Raw genomic sequence first — 16,609 nt, forward strand, 5'->3', positions numbered from 1 at the left:
AAAAAAATGGTCAGGGAGCAATCAATCATACATTATAACCAGGACCAGGGAGAGTCCATGATCACATTTAAGGTCCACAGTCCAAGTATATATGAATAAATGTATTTATTTATTTATTCATATATACTTGGACTGTGGACCTTAAATGTGATCATGGACTCTCCCTGGTCCTGGTTATAATGTATGATTGATTGCTCCCAGGCCATTTTTTTCTAGATTATGATGGGTACCTTACCTTAGGAGTCCCCACCCCGCAAGTCACTAATATAATGCGGATGTATGGGGGTTCTCAAGCGGTTTTGTGCTGTTACCACTCAACTCCCTCTTTACCCCCATTTGTGTTAATGCTATGACATGATTACTTATTTTGATATTTATGTATTTAATAAAGACTATCTTTTATCTAAGCTACTCCTGACTTTCTCCTTGGTTTAGTATGTTATTGGAGTAGAGTTTATGCTGACCTAGTTCCTATGGTTTATCAGCTATGTTTGCTCTTGGGCATGTTGTATTTTTACTAACTGCCTTCAAACATGCCACAATCACACCCATCCTCAAAAAGCCATCCTTCGACCCATCTGCCCTGTCCAGATATCGCCCCATATCGCTGCTCCCATTTGCCTCCAAACTCCTTGAGCAACACATTCACGCTGAACTTTCCTCCCACTTTTCATCTAACTCTCTCTTCGACAACCGACAATCTGGCTTCCGCCCCCACCATTCCACCGAAACTGCCCTTACCAAAATCACCAATGACCTACTTACAGCCAAAGCTAACAGACAGTTCTCTGTACTCCTTCTTCTTGACCTGTCCTCTGCTTTCGATACAGTCGACCACTGCCTCCTACTACAGATCCTCTCTTCCTTTGGCGTCAAAGACCTTGCCCTATCCTGGATCTCCTCATACCTTTCTAACCGCACATTTAGCGTCTCCCACTCCCACACTACCTCCTCACCCCGCCCCCTCTCTGTTGGAGTCCCTCAAGGCTCTGTCCTAGGACCCCTACTCTTCTCAATCTATACCCTCGGCCTGGGACAGCTCATCAAATCCTATGGCTTCCAGTACCATCTGTACACTGATGACACCCAGATCTACCTCTCTGGCCCAGAAATCACCTCTCTGCTGTCCAGAATCCCAGCATGTCTATCAGCCATATCCTCCTTCTCCTCCCGCTACCTAAAGCTCAATGTGGACAAAACTGAACTCATTATCTTTCCCCCATCTCGCATATCTTTCCCACCTGATCATTCTATCACAATGACATCACTCTTTCCGCTGTACCGACAATCCGCTGCCTCGGAGTAACCCTTGACTCTGCCCTGTCCTTCAAACCCCACATCCAAGCTCTCGCCACCTCCTGTCGCCTCCAGCTCAAAAATATTTCCAGAATCGGTCCTTTCCTCGACCCTAACTCTACTAAACTGCTTGTGCATGCCCTCATCATCTCCCGCCTCGACTATTGCAACATCCTCCTCTATAGCCTACCTGCTAACACTCTCGCACCCCTCCAGTCCATCCTTAACTCTGCTGTACGACTTGTTCATCTCTCGCCTCGCTACTCTTCTGCTACCCCCCTTTTCAAATCCCTTCACTGGCTCCCATTCCCCCAGCGTATCCAGTTCAAACTACTAACACTGACCTACAAAGCCATCCATAACCTCTCTCCTCCGTACATCTTTGAACTAATCTCCCAATATATTCTCTCACATAACCTCCGGTCCTCCCAAGATCTCCTTCTCTCCTCCACACTTATCGGTTCCTCAGGCAATCGCCTCCAAGATTTCTCCCGAATATCCCCCATCCTCTGGAATTCTGTGCCTCAACACGTCCGATTATCCACCACATCTGGATCCTTCAGACAGAACCTGAAAACCCATCTGTTCAAGAAAGCTTACAACCTGCAATGACCACACTGCCTCCTCAACAACACCGGAGCTACTGCAACCCCCCAACCTACTGTCTCCTCCCCATTCCTGTAGAATGTAAGCCCGCAAGGGCAGGGTCCTCTTCTCTCCGTACCAGTCTATCATTGTTAGTTTGTTTACTGTAAGTGATATTTTTATTTGGTATGTAACCCCCTATGTACAGCACCATGGAATCAATGGCACTATATAAATTAATAATAATAATAATAATAATAATAATAATAATGTTGTATTCTCTAGTCTTGTATGGATTGGAACATAAGTTGAATTGCAAAAAAGGACATCTCCTCCATGCTCCTAATCACTGGCTAAGTTGACCATTGCTTAGCCAACTGATTAGCTGTAGGATTCACAAGTACGCAGGAAATACAGAGACTGGTGGGGGACCCAAGCAGCAATGGTATTCTTATTAGTTTACAACATTCTGCTTTTACCCTGTCATGTACTAATGAAACATATATTTTAGGCCACAGACAACAAGCAATTTCTTCCTCGGAGTCTGTAGCTGAACACGTTTCTCATAGACTCATCTTCCATAAAGCTAATTCTCGTCTCATTTACCGACAATGGAATCGGCATTAGCAATACTGCAGGAGATATTCATTACACGTGACATGAGAAATAACTATTTCATGAGGAGAATGACATCTTCTACTATAGCTCTAGAAACATATTTGGCCAGGGTCCATCACTGACTACATCATCACTGGTCATCTATAAGAAAGTTTCCCATCTTTCCCAGGCTGTAATCTTTTTATCACGATAGATCTCATGTATAAAAGTTTGCTTGTAAGAACGCCAACACAGGAGTGATTTGATGCTAATGTCTCCATGTACAGTGTTTTTTTTTTCTGCATAGGTCATAGAAAATATTAAAAATCTCTGAAGTTAATCGCCCCCTCCCTCCTTCCCTCTGTCATTTGCAATCTGAGCTGACACTCTTAGGTGGAGGATTGTACAAATTACACTGGTCAACAAATTTAAACTTTTTTTCTGTTTCCGGTTTTAAAATATGTTGTCTATGTATTTTGAGGCGCTGATTTCAGAAATGTAATCAGAATTTCTGTAGCACGTATCATTCCCGAGATATTTTAAGTTTATGATAATGATAAGGACAGTACATAGTGCATAATAAATTGGCACTTATATTAAACTTTTTATTTCAGAAGAGTATTTTTTGTAGAAATAACCAATGGAATTCATAATATGGACTCTCTTTATTATAATATACAGCACTTAAGTCCTGTCCAATCATGCATTGCATTAGTTGTGCACTCTCAGGCACGTCCAGACACAACTGTCAGACTTTGGTCTATTTCCAAGTAGCATTATATAATAACAGCAGTAACGACGCTGTAATCTTCATGAGTTTCTTCTGTTCTGAGAAAATTTCATAAGGAGCAAAACTGTTTAATAAGTAATGAGTTGTAGAATGTCGTGTCAATGTCGCAATAGTAGTGATCTCTTTTGTTATACATGTGGAGATTATACCCTTAAAGCCCATAAAAGGAGTATAACTGCAGTTGTTAAGAAGGCATATGAGTTATATTTTGGATGCAAAATTGGTGACCAAGACAGAGCAAGGGCTACTCATATATGCTGCTCATCTTGCGCTACGAGTTTGAGGTCTTGGCTGAAGGGTGTGCGACCATAGATGCCGTTTGTCATTCCAATGATCGGCAGGGAGCAGAAGGACCATATAACCGATTGTTACTTCTGCATGACGAATGTATCTGGCTTTTCCTCCTAAGAACAGGAGGTCTATTGAATATCCCAAGCTTGCTTCTGCAATTAGACCAGTGGCGCACGATGAAAGTCTGCCAGTTCCAAAACCACCACCGGTGTGGAGAATAGAAGAGGGCGTTGAAATGATGGTTGATTCATTAGAAATGGAACCTGCTGCTGATTCAGATTTCGAACCATCAATATCAACTGCTCCACGTTTAATATCTCAAGCAAGACTCAACGATCTGGTTAGAGATTTGGGTTTATCAAAGAGTCAGGCAGAACTTCTTGGATCAAGGTTGCAAGGGTGGAATCTGTTGCAGCCAGGTACAGAAATTTCAGTATTTTGCAGTCGTCATGAAGATTTAACCAAATATTTCAGTCAACCTGACTGTCTCACTTTTTGCAGTGATATTACTGGATTGTTTTCTGTCCTTGGAGTTGACTATGACCCAAGGAAATGGCGACTGTTCATTGATTCATTGGCCTTAAGTTTTAAGGCTGTCTTGCTACACAATGACAATGTCTACCCTTCTATTGGACATGTCGATCAGTATAAAGGAGACCTATGAGAATATGCAGATGCACATTCAATACTCAAGGTACAAATGGAATATATGTGGTGATCTCAAGGTAGTTGCAATTTTATTAGGTTTACAGATGGGATACACTAAGTACTGTAGTTTCCTTTGGGAATGGGACAGTCGCGCAAGAGACTCTCATTATATCAGGAAGGACTGGCCACTACGCAATAAATTTATTCCAGGGCAGAAGAATGTTAAACACGAACCATTGGTAGATGAAAAGATGATATTCCTTCCACCTTTGCACATCAAACTGGGATTCATGAAGAACTTTGTCAAAACAATGAACAAGAAAACTGAAGTCTTTGCTTACTTGCGACAGAAGTTTCCATGCATCAGTGATGCCAAGATAAAAGAGGGTGATTTCATTGGCCCACAAATCCGAGAGCTAGTAAATGATAGTAAGGCTAAGTGCCCACGATGCAGAAATGCTGCATATTTTTTCCGCATCTCCCTGGCAGAAAAAACGCATGCGCTTTTTACATGCGTTTTTCCTGCCAGGTAGGAGCGTTTGTCAAGCGTTTTTGCATGCATTTCTGCATGCGGGTTATCAAGCACTTTTCCAAGCGATTTTAGCATCACTTGGAAAAGTGCTTGACAACTTCATCACACTATATAAATCCATGCAACCGACATGGATTTATATAGCGTGACCAAGTAATAGTTAAAAAAAAAAAAGAATAAGAATGGTAAAAAATAAAGATTATACTTACCTTCCCGATGGCCCCCGGTCTCCTCAGCGATGCGACCGGTGTGTTGGGCGGCTCGCGATGGTCTAAAAGGATCGCTGAGGAGACCGGGGGCCACCGGAAGGCAAGTATAATCTTTATTTTTATTTTAAATTCTTTTTTTCACAGGTACTATGGGTCTGCTTGAAAAACGCATAGTGGGCATGCAGCCTTTCTTTGATGGTCTTCTGCATGGTGCAGAACATGTAGCATGGTCGGCCTTCAAGAATGTCGTTTTCAACTTTCTAGGCAACTACAAGCTGCCAAACTATGCTGAACAGTTTGAAAGTTTTCTTCATGCTTACAAGTCAATGAAATGCAACATATCACTTAAAATACATTTCCTTCATTCACACATTGACTTTTTCCCAACAAACCTAGGCGCTGTAAGTGATGAACATGGTGAAAGGTTTCATCAAGACATTTCCCAGATGGAGAAACGGTACCAGGGGAGGTGGAGTCCCTCGATGCTGGGTGACTATTGTTGGAATCTTGCCTGTGAATCATCGGACAGTGATTATAAAGAAAATCAATGGCAAAACATTTTTAAACTTGATCGCTGTTGCTGACTTTTGCATTCGGAATATCACATGCCACTACGAATTTGACAGTATTCAATGCATACATAATTGCATTTTTCTCAAAAATCTTACGTGATAGAGCAATTCTGAAGTTATTTCTCAGCATGACAATTCCGATAATATTCACCCAATTTCATGCCGGAAACAAAAACCTTGTTGAACAGTGTTACCTATAGTGTGAAGTGAACCAGCCTAATCAACATGCAGGCCGTCCCTTGTGAAGTAAGAGGATTAAAGTAAACACCTCACAAGATTTTCCAGTAAGACAAACAGCTGACAGTCTCCAAGACTTAGACAAGAAACTAATACCAGTAAGAAATTGAATGTGGCCGAACAGTGAATCAGCTTAATTAACATGCAAGAGCTTCTTGTAGGGAAAAGACTATGAGGATGTGTATTGTGCATAGTCAAAAAGTGCAGATTAACCTATCTGTTCAGACAGGAAAAGGTCTATCAAGGATAAAAGGGATATCTCACACTCTTTAGAAATAGCCATGGTCACCCAGCATACACATTCCTTTCATCAGCACAGCTTCAGCAGTCAGGATGTCTCCGAATGAAAATATAGAATATTGGAATATACATAAATCCAATATTAATGAGAAATACATTTCCAGCACATGGGCTAGCCAGAGAAAAGGATACATATTTTCTCATAACTGTAGCCCCTCTGCCAATGAGTCATAAATGCACAGTGGCCACATGACTGACAACAGCTATGCCATTTTTGGTCTCTAAGTAAAAATAAAATCCTGATGGAAAATATGGTGCCAATCTACAACTTCTGCGATCATCCAGAGAGGCGTTATCACATAAGTTGGGGATTCCATAAAATCATGAAGTGCTGAGACAAGCCCACATCCTGGCCCATGTATAAGAGATACACATCATGTATGCAGGAACCCCCATTCACGAAACGGCCATTTGAAGTGCTCTCCTTCAGCTAAACTGAATCGTCTCTGCGATCGGTGTAGTAAGTTCTCTTGTTAATCCCTTTTATTTTCTGTAACTGTATATGCTGTAGGTACTGTGGGAGTATTTTATCTAGAGGCTTAATGACCGCGGTCACCGCTAAGACCCGGCCTAGCCAATGCTAGCCCCTGTTTCAGCTAGATGTGTGTCCTCGGACACACATTCATACCAACATAGTAATGTATGTTGAATAAAGACCTACAGTAGGTGCATCCAGTTCAACCTTCCTTATCTTTTTATACATCCTAAAATCTTGCTTGCTTTTGCGGCTGCTGCTTGACATTAAGTACTGCTGCTCAGCTTACTTACAGAATACCCAAGTCCTTTTCCTGTTCTGTAGTCCCAAGTATACTCCCATATAATGTATATGCAGCAATATGATTGCTCCGACCTAGTTGCATTACTCTACATTAAACCTCATCCGCCAAGTGTTTGCCCATTCAGTCATCTTATCCAGATCGTTCTGCAATATCATAATGTCAAGATCAGATTTTAATATTCTGCATAGTTTGATGTCGTCAGCAAAAACTGACACTTTACTCTCAATCCCATCCCCAAGGTCATTAATAAAGAGGTTAAAAAGAATCGGTCCTAGTACAGATCCCTGCGGCACCCCACTGCTGACTATATGCCAAAATGTAGTACATCCCTCTACACTGTGTTCCAAATTATTATGCAAATAATATTTTCTCAGATTTTCCCAAATTACCTATATGAAGTGCAGTCATTGTAATTTTCCAGTCAAATAACTATTAGAGTACAATTGAAAGGTTTTTGTACAAACTGCCTATGATAACAGTATATTTTTATAAAAATAAAAAACTCAAACTGCACTCAAAATGCATGTTCCAAATTATTATGCACAGCAGAGTTTTCAACCTTTTCATTTTAATAAAGAACAAAAAAAATGGTCATTTTTGCAATTATAAGCATTAGCAGGTTATTACAAACTGAAATCAAACAGTTTTCAACTCAAAACTTTATTCTAGGTGATGTTACATTTGCACATAGGACCCCTTGTTGGAAAGAAGCTTCTGAACTCTCTCGTCCATTGAATTTGTCAGGTTTTGGATGGTTTCTGCTACAATTGTTTTGCATGAGGACAGAATACCCTCCCAGAGCTGTTGCTTAGATGTGAACTGCCTCCCGCCATCATATACACTCCTTTTGATGATGCTCCAGAGGTCCTCAATGGGGTTAAGGTCAGTGGAGCATGGGGGCCACACCATAAGTTTGTCCCCTTTTATGGCCATAGCAGCCAGAGATGCAGATGTGTTATGTGCAGCATGAGATGGTGCATTATCATGCATGAAAATGATCTTGCTGCGGAATGCACGGTTCTTCTTCTTGAACCATGGCAGGAAGTGCTGTTTAAGAAACTCAACATACATTATGGAGTTCATCTTTACCCCTTCAGGGATCCTAAAGGGGCCGACAATCTCTTTCCCCATGATTCCAGCCCAAAACATTACTCCACCTCCTCTTTGTTGGCGCCGTAGCCGTGTTTGCATGGGGTGTCCATCAACCAGCCATCCTGCACTCCATCCATCTGGACCATCGAGCGTTGCACGGCACTCATCGGTGAACAAAACAGTTCAATGGTCCAGATCGATGGAGTGGGCATAAAAGGGGACAAACTTATGGTGTGGCCCCCATGCTCCACTGACCTCTACCCCATTGAGAACCTCTGGAGCATCATCAAAAGGAGTGTCTATGATGGCAGGAGGCAGTTCACATCTAAGCAACAGCTCTGGGAGGGTATTCTGTCCTCATGCAAAACAATTGTAGCAGAAACCATCCAAAACCTGACAAATTCAATGGACGAGAGAGTTCAGAAGCTCCTTTCGGACAAGAGGTCCTATGTGCAAGTGTAACATCACCTAGAATAAAGTTTTGAGGTGAAAACTGTTTGATTTCAGTTTGTAATAACCTGCTAATGCTTATAATTGCAAAAATGACCATTTTTTTGTTCTTTATTGAAATGAAAAGGTTGAAAACTCTGCTGTGCATAATAATTTGGAACATGCATTTTGAGTGCAGTTTGAGTGTTTTATTTTATAAAAAATATACTGTTATCATAGGCAGTTTGTACAAAAACCTTTCAATTGTACTCTAATAGTTATTTGACTGGAAAATTACAATGACTGCAATTCATATAGGTAATTTGGGAAAATCTGAGAAAATATTATTTGCATAATAATTTGGAACACAGTGTATGTTTGTCACACAGTCATGGCTTTCATCCAGCTAGGTTTCCGTAATACCCACCACATCGTATTTTGTGACCGATATAAGAGTCTCCAGTTCGTTCATTTTGTTTGCGAGACTTCTTGCATTTGCCAGCAGACATTTATTATTATTAGCACATTTATTACACCTACTCAGCTCCCTACTATCCTTGCATATCCCAGCCCCTCCTAGATACTCATTGACCCCTACTACCTCACTCCCATCTTGTCCGTGTGCCACAATACACGCTGCCGACCAGAGGCCATCAGATGAAGTCAGCGTACAAGTGACTAGAGGCGCATGGAAGTGACATCATGCGCTCCCGTCGCTTGCACGCTGAAGCCAGCAACCAGCTCCAGAAAAATATGCAGCGCGACAGAGTGAAGGTGAGTATAATGTGTTGTTTTTTTTTAAAAAAAACTGTGGGCCGTGCACCACCCTACACGCGCGACTGTGGGCCGTGCACCACCCTAAACGCGCGACTGTGGGCCGTGCACCACCCTACACGCGCGAATGTGGGCCGTGCATTATTCTACAATTATGAGTATAGGCTCCTGTGTGCATTACATTACATCTATGACTGTGGGTTGTGCATTATACTATATGGAGGACTATGGGCTGTGCATTATACTGTATGGAGGACCATAGGGAGTGCATTATACTGTATGGAGGACCATGGGGAGCACATTGTACTTCTGCTATGGGGTCCCATGACTTCTAAGTTCGCATCTGGTAAGTATAAGGCTATGTGCCCACGATGCAGAAATGCTGCATATTTTTTCTGCTTCTCCCTGGCAGGAAAAACACATGCGGTTTTTACATGCGTTTTTCCCGCCAGGTAGAAGCGTTTGTCAAATGTTTTTGAATGCATTTCTGCATGCGGGTTATCAAGTGCTTTTCCAAGCGATTTTAGCATCACTTGGAAAAGTGCTTGACAACTTGTTCACACAACATAAATCCATGCAAGCGGCATGGATTAATAGTAGTGTGACCAAGTTAGTTAAAAAAAAAAAAGAATAAGAATGGTAAAAAATAAAAAAAGAGATTATACTTTCCTTCCGATGTACTCCCGGTGTTTTCTCTGCTGTGTCCGGTGTCTTGGGTGGCTCGCGGTGGTGTGAAGGACCTGCGATGACGTCATTGAGTCATGTGACAGGTCACATGACTCAATAACGTCATGGCAGGTCCTTCACAACAACGCGACCCATACAGCAGACCAGACGGAGGGGAGAAAACACCGGGAGGACATTGGAAGGTAAGTATAATCTTTATTTTTTATTTTAAATTCTTTTTTTTAACGGGTTCTATGGTACCTGGTTCTGGAGGAGAGTCTCCTCTCCTCCAGACCTGGGTACCATCCGCAGATTGAACCGTGTGATATCCGCAAGTACAGATGCAGTGATGCGGATGTCACGCAGTCCAATGCAAGTCAATGGCGGCGATTACGCTACGTGTTCACAAAATTAATGGACATAATGCGTATTTTTCCGCAATGATAATCCGCAGCATGTGCACAGCACATGCAGATTATCATTGGGGACCATGGGCACGTATTACCAAGCGTTTTTTAAGCGTTTTCGCTGCGGAAATTCCGCGGCAAAAACGCTTGAAAAACGCATAGTGGGCACGCAGCCTAGGGCTGCGTGCCCACGACACGTTTTTGGTGCGGATTTGCAGCGCAGAAACGCTCCAGAAACGCATTGCATACCTTATCCCATGACTTCCTATGACATTCTGCAAGTTCTGTGCACATGGTCAGGATTTTTTCTGCGCGGATTTTACTCGCAGAAAAATTCCTGACATGACCAATTCTTGTGCGTTTCTGCATGCAGATTTGCCTATACAATGCATTGGAAAAACGCATGTCAAAAACGCATGTAAAAAACACATGTAAAAACAGCATGCGTTTTTCTGCCAAGGAGATGCAGAAATGCTCAGGAAAATTTCTGCTTCATTTCCGCATCGTGGGCACTAAGTCTAAGGGTCCGTGCCCATGATGAATTTTTTCAAGCGTTTATGCTGCGGAATTTTTGCAGCGTAAACGCTTGGTAATCCTTCCCCCATGGTCCCCAATGGAATTCCGCACTTTCAATGCCCATGCTGCGGATTTTTCCGCAGCGTTTTTGATGCGCTCAAAAATCCGCAGCATGTCCATTATTTGTGCGTTTACGCATGCGGAATTGCCATCTAAAATACATTAGAAAACGCATGGCAATTCCGCATGTGCAAAACGGGCGAAAAACCTGTGTTAAATTCCGCACGCGTTTTTCCAGGCAAGGAGATGCAGAAATGAAGCAGAAATTTTCTGCTTCATTTCTGCATCGTGGGCACATAGCCTTATAGTTCATTTTTTTTCTATACATTAAATGGGGGATATATATACCAAGATAGGGGACATATCAGGATGAAGGGGGAGGGGAGGGTCAGTCGAAATCTTTGCACCGGGGCCCATCAGACCCTAGTTACACCACTGATTATACGGTGTGTGTGTGTGGGGGGGATTATGGCATTGTGGGAACATTATACTGTGTGGGGGTATCATACATCCTGCATAAGGGGCATTACACTGTGTGGGGGCATCATACATACTGCATAAGGGGCATAATGGGGGCATTACACTATGTGGGGGCATCATACATCCTGCATAAGGGGCATAATGGGGGCATTACACTATGTGGGGGTATCATACATCCTGCATAAGGGGCATTACACTGTGTGGGGGCATCATACATCCTGCATAAGGGGCATAATGGGGGCATTACACATCCTGGATAAGGGGCATAATGGGGGCATTACACTATGTGGGGGCATCATACATCCGGCATAAGGGGCATTACACATCCTGCATAAGGAGCATAATGGGGGCATTACACAGTGTGGGGGTATCATACATCCTGCATAAAGGGTATTACACTGTGTGGGGGCATCATACATACTGCATAAGGGGCATAATGGGGGCATTAAACTGTGTGGGGGCATCATACATACTGCATAAGGGGCATAATGGGGGCATTACACTGTGGGACATCATACATCCTGCATAAGGGGCATAATGGGGGCATTACACTGTGTGGGAGCATCATACATCCTGCATAAGGGGCATAATGGGGGCATTACAGTGTATGGGAGCATCATACATCCAGCATAAGGGGCATAATGGGGGCATTACACTGTGTGGGAGCATCATACATCCTGCATAAGGGGCATAATGGGGGCATTACACTGTGTGGGGGCATCATACATACTGCATAAGGGGCATAATGGGGGCATTACACTGTGGGGCATCATACATCCTGCATAAAGGGCATAATGGGGGCATTACACTGTGTGGGAGCATCATACATCCTGCATAAGGGGCATAATGGGGGCATTACACTGTGTGGGAGCATCATACATCCTGCATAAGGGGCATAAAGGGGGCATTACACTGTGTGGGAGCATCATACATCCTACATAAGGGGCTTAATGGGGGCAATACACTGTGTGGGGGCATCATACATCCTGCATAAGGGGCATAATGGGGGCATTACACTGTGTGGGGGCATCATACATCCTGCATAAGGGGCTTAATGGGGGCAATACACTGTGTGGGAGCATCATACATCCTGCATAAGGGGCATAATGTGGGCATTACACTGTGTAGGGGCATCATACATCCTGCATAAGGGGCATAATGGGGGCATTACACTGTGGGGGCATCATACATACTGCATAAGGGGCATAATGGGGGCATTACACTGTGTGGGGGCATCATACAACCTGCATAAGGGGCATAATAGGGGCATTACACTGTGTGGGGGCATCATACATCCTGCATAAGGGGCATAATGGAGGCATTACACTGTGGGGGCATCATACATACTGCATAAGGGGCATAATGGGGGCATTACACTGTGTGGGGGAATCATACATCCAGCATAAGGGGCATAATGGGGGCATTACACTGTGTGGGGGGCATCATACATCCAGCATAAGGGGCATAATAGGGGCATTACACTGTGTGGGGGGCATCATACATCCTGCATAAGGGGCATAATGGGGGCATCATACATCCTGCATAAGGGGCATAATGGGGGCATTACACTGTGGGGCATCATACATCCTGCATAAAGGGCATAATGGGGGCATTACACTGTGTGGGAGCATCATACATCCTGCATAAGGGGCATAATGGGGGCATTACACTGTGTGGAAGCATCATACATCCTGCATAAGGGGCATAATGGGGGCATTACACTGTGTGGGAGCATCATACATCCTGCATAAGGGGCATAATGGGGGCATTACACTGTGTGGGAGCATCATACATCCTACATAAGGGGCTTAATGGGGGCAATACACTGTGTGGGGGCATCATACATCCTGCATAAGGGGCATAATGGGGGCATTACACTGTGTGGGGGCATCATACATCCTGCATAAGGGGCTTAATGGGGGCAATACACTGTGTGGGAGCATCATACATCCTGCATAAGGGGCATAATGTGGGCATTACACTGTGTAGGGGCATCATACATCCTGCATAAGGGGCATAATGGGGGCATTACACTGTGGGGGCATCATACATACTGCATAAGGGGCATAATGGGGGCATTACACTGTGTGGGGGCATCATACAACCTGCATAAGGGGCATAATAGGGGCATTACACTGTGTGGGGGCATCATACATCCTGCATAAGGGGCATAATGGAGGCATTACACTGTGGGGGCATCATACATACTGCATAAGGGGCATAATGGGGGCATTACACTGTGTGGGGGAATCATACATCCAGCATAAGGAGCATAATGGGGGCATTACACTGTGTGGGAGCATCATACATCCTGCATAAGGGGCATAATGGGGGCATTACACTGTGTGGAAGCATCATACATCCTGCATAAGGGGCATAATGGGGGCATTACACTGTGTGGGAGCATCATACATCCTGCATAAGGGGCATAATGGGGGCAATACACTGTGTGGGAGCATCATACATCCTACATAAGGGGCTTAATGGGGGCAATACACTGTGTGGGGGCATCATACATCCTGCATAAGGGGCATAATGGAGGCATTACACTGTGTGGGGGCATCATACATCCTGCATAAGGGGCTTAATGGGGGCAATACACTGTGTGGGAGCATCATACATCCTGCATAAGGGGCATAATGTGGGCATTACACTGTGTAGGGGCATCATACATCCTGCATAAGGGGCATAATGGGGGCATTACACTGTGGGGGCATCATACATACTGCATAAGGGGCATAATGGGGGCATTACACTGTGTGGGGGCATCATACAACCTGCATAAGGGGCATAATAGGGGCATTACACTGTGTGGGGGCATCATACATCCTGCATAAGGGGCATAATGGAGGCATTACACTGTGGGGGCATCATACATACTGCATAAGGGGCATAATGGGGGCATTACACTGTGTGGGGGAATCATACATCCAGCATAAGGGGCATAATGGGGGCATTACACTGTGTGGGGGGCATCATACATCCAGCATAAGGGGCATAATGGGGGCATTACACTGTGTGGGGGGCATCATACATCCTGCATAAGGGGCATAATGGGGGCATTACACTGTGTGGGGGCATCATACATGCTGCATAAGGGGCATAATGGGGGCATCATACATCCTGCATAAGGGGCATAATGGGGGCATTACACTGTGTGGGGGCATCACACATCCCGCATAAGAGGCATAATGGGGGCATTACACTGTGTGGAGGCATCATACATCCTGCATAAGGGGCATAATGGGGGCATTACACTGTGGGAGCATCATACATCCTGCATAAGGGGCATAATGGGGGCATTACACTGTGTGGGGGCATCATACATCCTCCATAAGGGGCATAATGGGGGCATTACACTGTGTGGGGGCATCATACATCCTGCATAAGGGGCATAATGGGGGCATTACACTGTGGGAGCATCATACATCCTGCATAAGGGGCATAATGGGGGCATTACACTGTGTGGGGGCATCATACATACTGTATAAGGGGCATAATGGGGGCATTACACTGTGGGGCCAGTAAAGGGGTCCTGTACTATGAGAACAATACGTTTCCTCCCTTCCTGTCTCCATAGTTGGGTCGTATGTATCTATTATAGGCATAGGCGGATTATAATGAGGGCAATCCGGGCGACTGCCCGGGGCGCCGAGCCTCCAGAGGGCCCGTGGCTCCGGGCGGGGTGTCTATGTCCGGATTGCCCTCATTATATGTGCGGGCCGCCGCCGCGGCACATACCGGCATCAGTGGCGGGAGGGGGGGCCCGGACCACTCCCCCAGCAGCGGCGCACGGCCGCTATTTCTTCATCGGCCGGGCCAGCACTGCAGCAGTTAACTTCCCTGTGCTGGCCTGGCCGCGTCACTGCTAGGAGACACGGCCCTGTGCGTCATGCAGTGCGCCCCGGCCGTGTGTGTGTGTGTGTGTATGTATATATATATATATATATATATATATATATATGTGTATGTGTGTGTGTGTGTATGTATGTATATATATATATATATATGTATATCTATGTATGTGTGTATATGTATGTGTGTGTGTGTATGTATGTGTATATGTATGTGTATGTGTGTGTATGTGTATGTATGTATGTATGTGTATATGTATGTATATATGTATGTGTGTGTGTATATGTATGTATGTATGTATGTGTGTGTGTATGTGTATATATGTGTGTGTGTGTATGTGCAGGCAGATATCATTGTGTGATGTTTGTTTATATGTATTTTTGTGTTTCAAATGTGTTTATGCGTGTATGTATATCTGTATATGTTTGTGTGTGTGTGCGACTGCGTGCGGCCTCCTGCTGAGTATAGATGGCGCCGTGCGGCCTCCTGCTGTTTCTGGGGGGGGTGCCGTGCGGCCTCCCACTGTGTGTAGATGGCACCGTGCGGCCTCCCGCTGTGTATAGATGGCGCCGTGCAGCCCACTGCTGTGTATAGATGGCGCCGTGCGGCCCCCTGCTGTGTATAGATGGCGCCGTGCGGCCCCCTGCTGTGTATAGATGGCACCGTGCGGCCTCCTGCTGTGTATAGATGGCGCCGTGCGGCCTCCTGCTGTGTATAGATGGCGCCGTGCGCCTCCTGCTGTGTATAAATGGCGCCGTGCGGCCCCCTGCTGTGTATAAATGGCGCCGTGCGGCCCCCTGCTGTGTATAGATGGCGCCGTGCGGCCTCCTGCTGTGTATAGATGGCGCCGTGCGCCTCCTGCTGTGTATAGATGGCTACGTGTGGCCTCCTGCTGTGTATAGATGGCTACGTGCGGCCTCCTGCTGTGTATAGATGGCTACGTGCGGCCTCCTGCTGTGTATAGATGGCTATGTGCGGCCTCCTGCTGTGTATAGATGGCTACGTGCGGCCTCCTGCTGTGTATAGATGGCTACGTGCGGCCTCCTGCTGAGTATAGATGGCGCCGTGCGGTCTCCTGCTGTCTCTGGGGGGGGCGCCGTGCGGCCTCCCGCTGTGTATAGATGGCACCGTGCGGCCTCCCGCTGTGTATAGATGGCTATGTGTTCTCAATATTGAGTCACACAATTAATGTAAGGCTATGTGCCCACAATACAGAAATGTTCCGGATTTTTTTTTTAGCGTTTCTGCATCTCCCTGGCAGAAAAAACGCATGCGGATTTTAGATGCGGATTGTACATTCGTTTTTTCTGCCAGGGACATGCGGATGTGAAGCGTTCTTCACAAGCATTTCTGCATGCGGGTTGACAAGCGATTTTAGCATAACTTGGAAAGTGCTTGACAACTTGGTCACACTATATAAATCCATGCAACTGGCAACCAGCATGGATTTATATAGTGTGACCGTAAAAGAATGGTAAAAAAATAAAAAATATA

The 16,609-nt window shown here is 44.9% G+C and overlaps 1 protein-coding gene and 1 pseudogene across 1 annotated transcript in view; one reads left to right on the top strand and one right to left on the bottom strand.

Annotated features, from left to right (window-relative positions):
• LOC141176154 (uncharacterized) overlaps positions 1 to 16,609 on the top strand; it is a 241,428-nt gene that overhangs the window by 128,243 nt on the left and 96,576 nt on the right. The gene's annotated exons all lie outside the window — the stretch shown is intronic.
• Positions 1 to 16,609, bottom strand: part of LOC141176158 (uncharacterized) — a 98,021-nt pseudogene that overhangs the window by 80,553 nt on the left and 859 nt on the right.

The sequence above is a fragment of the Phyllobates terribilis genome, unplaced genomic scaffold, assembly GCF_046119375.1.
Source record: "Phyllobates terribilis strain yellow unplaced genomic scaffold, ASM4611937v1 Scaffold_17__1_contigs__length_24005725, whole genome shotgun sequence".
NCBI lineage: Eukaryota > Metazoa > Chordata > Amphibia > Anura > Dendrobatidae > Phyllobates > Phyllobates terribilis.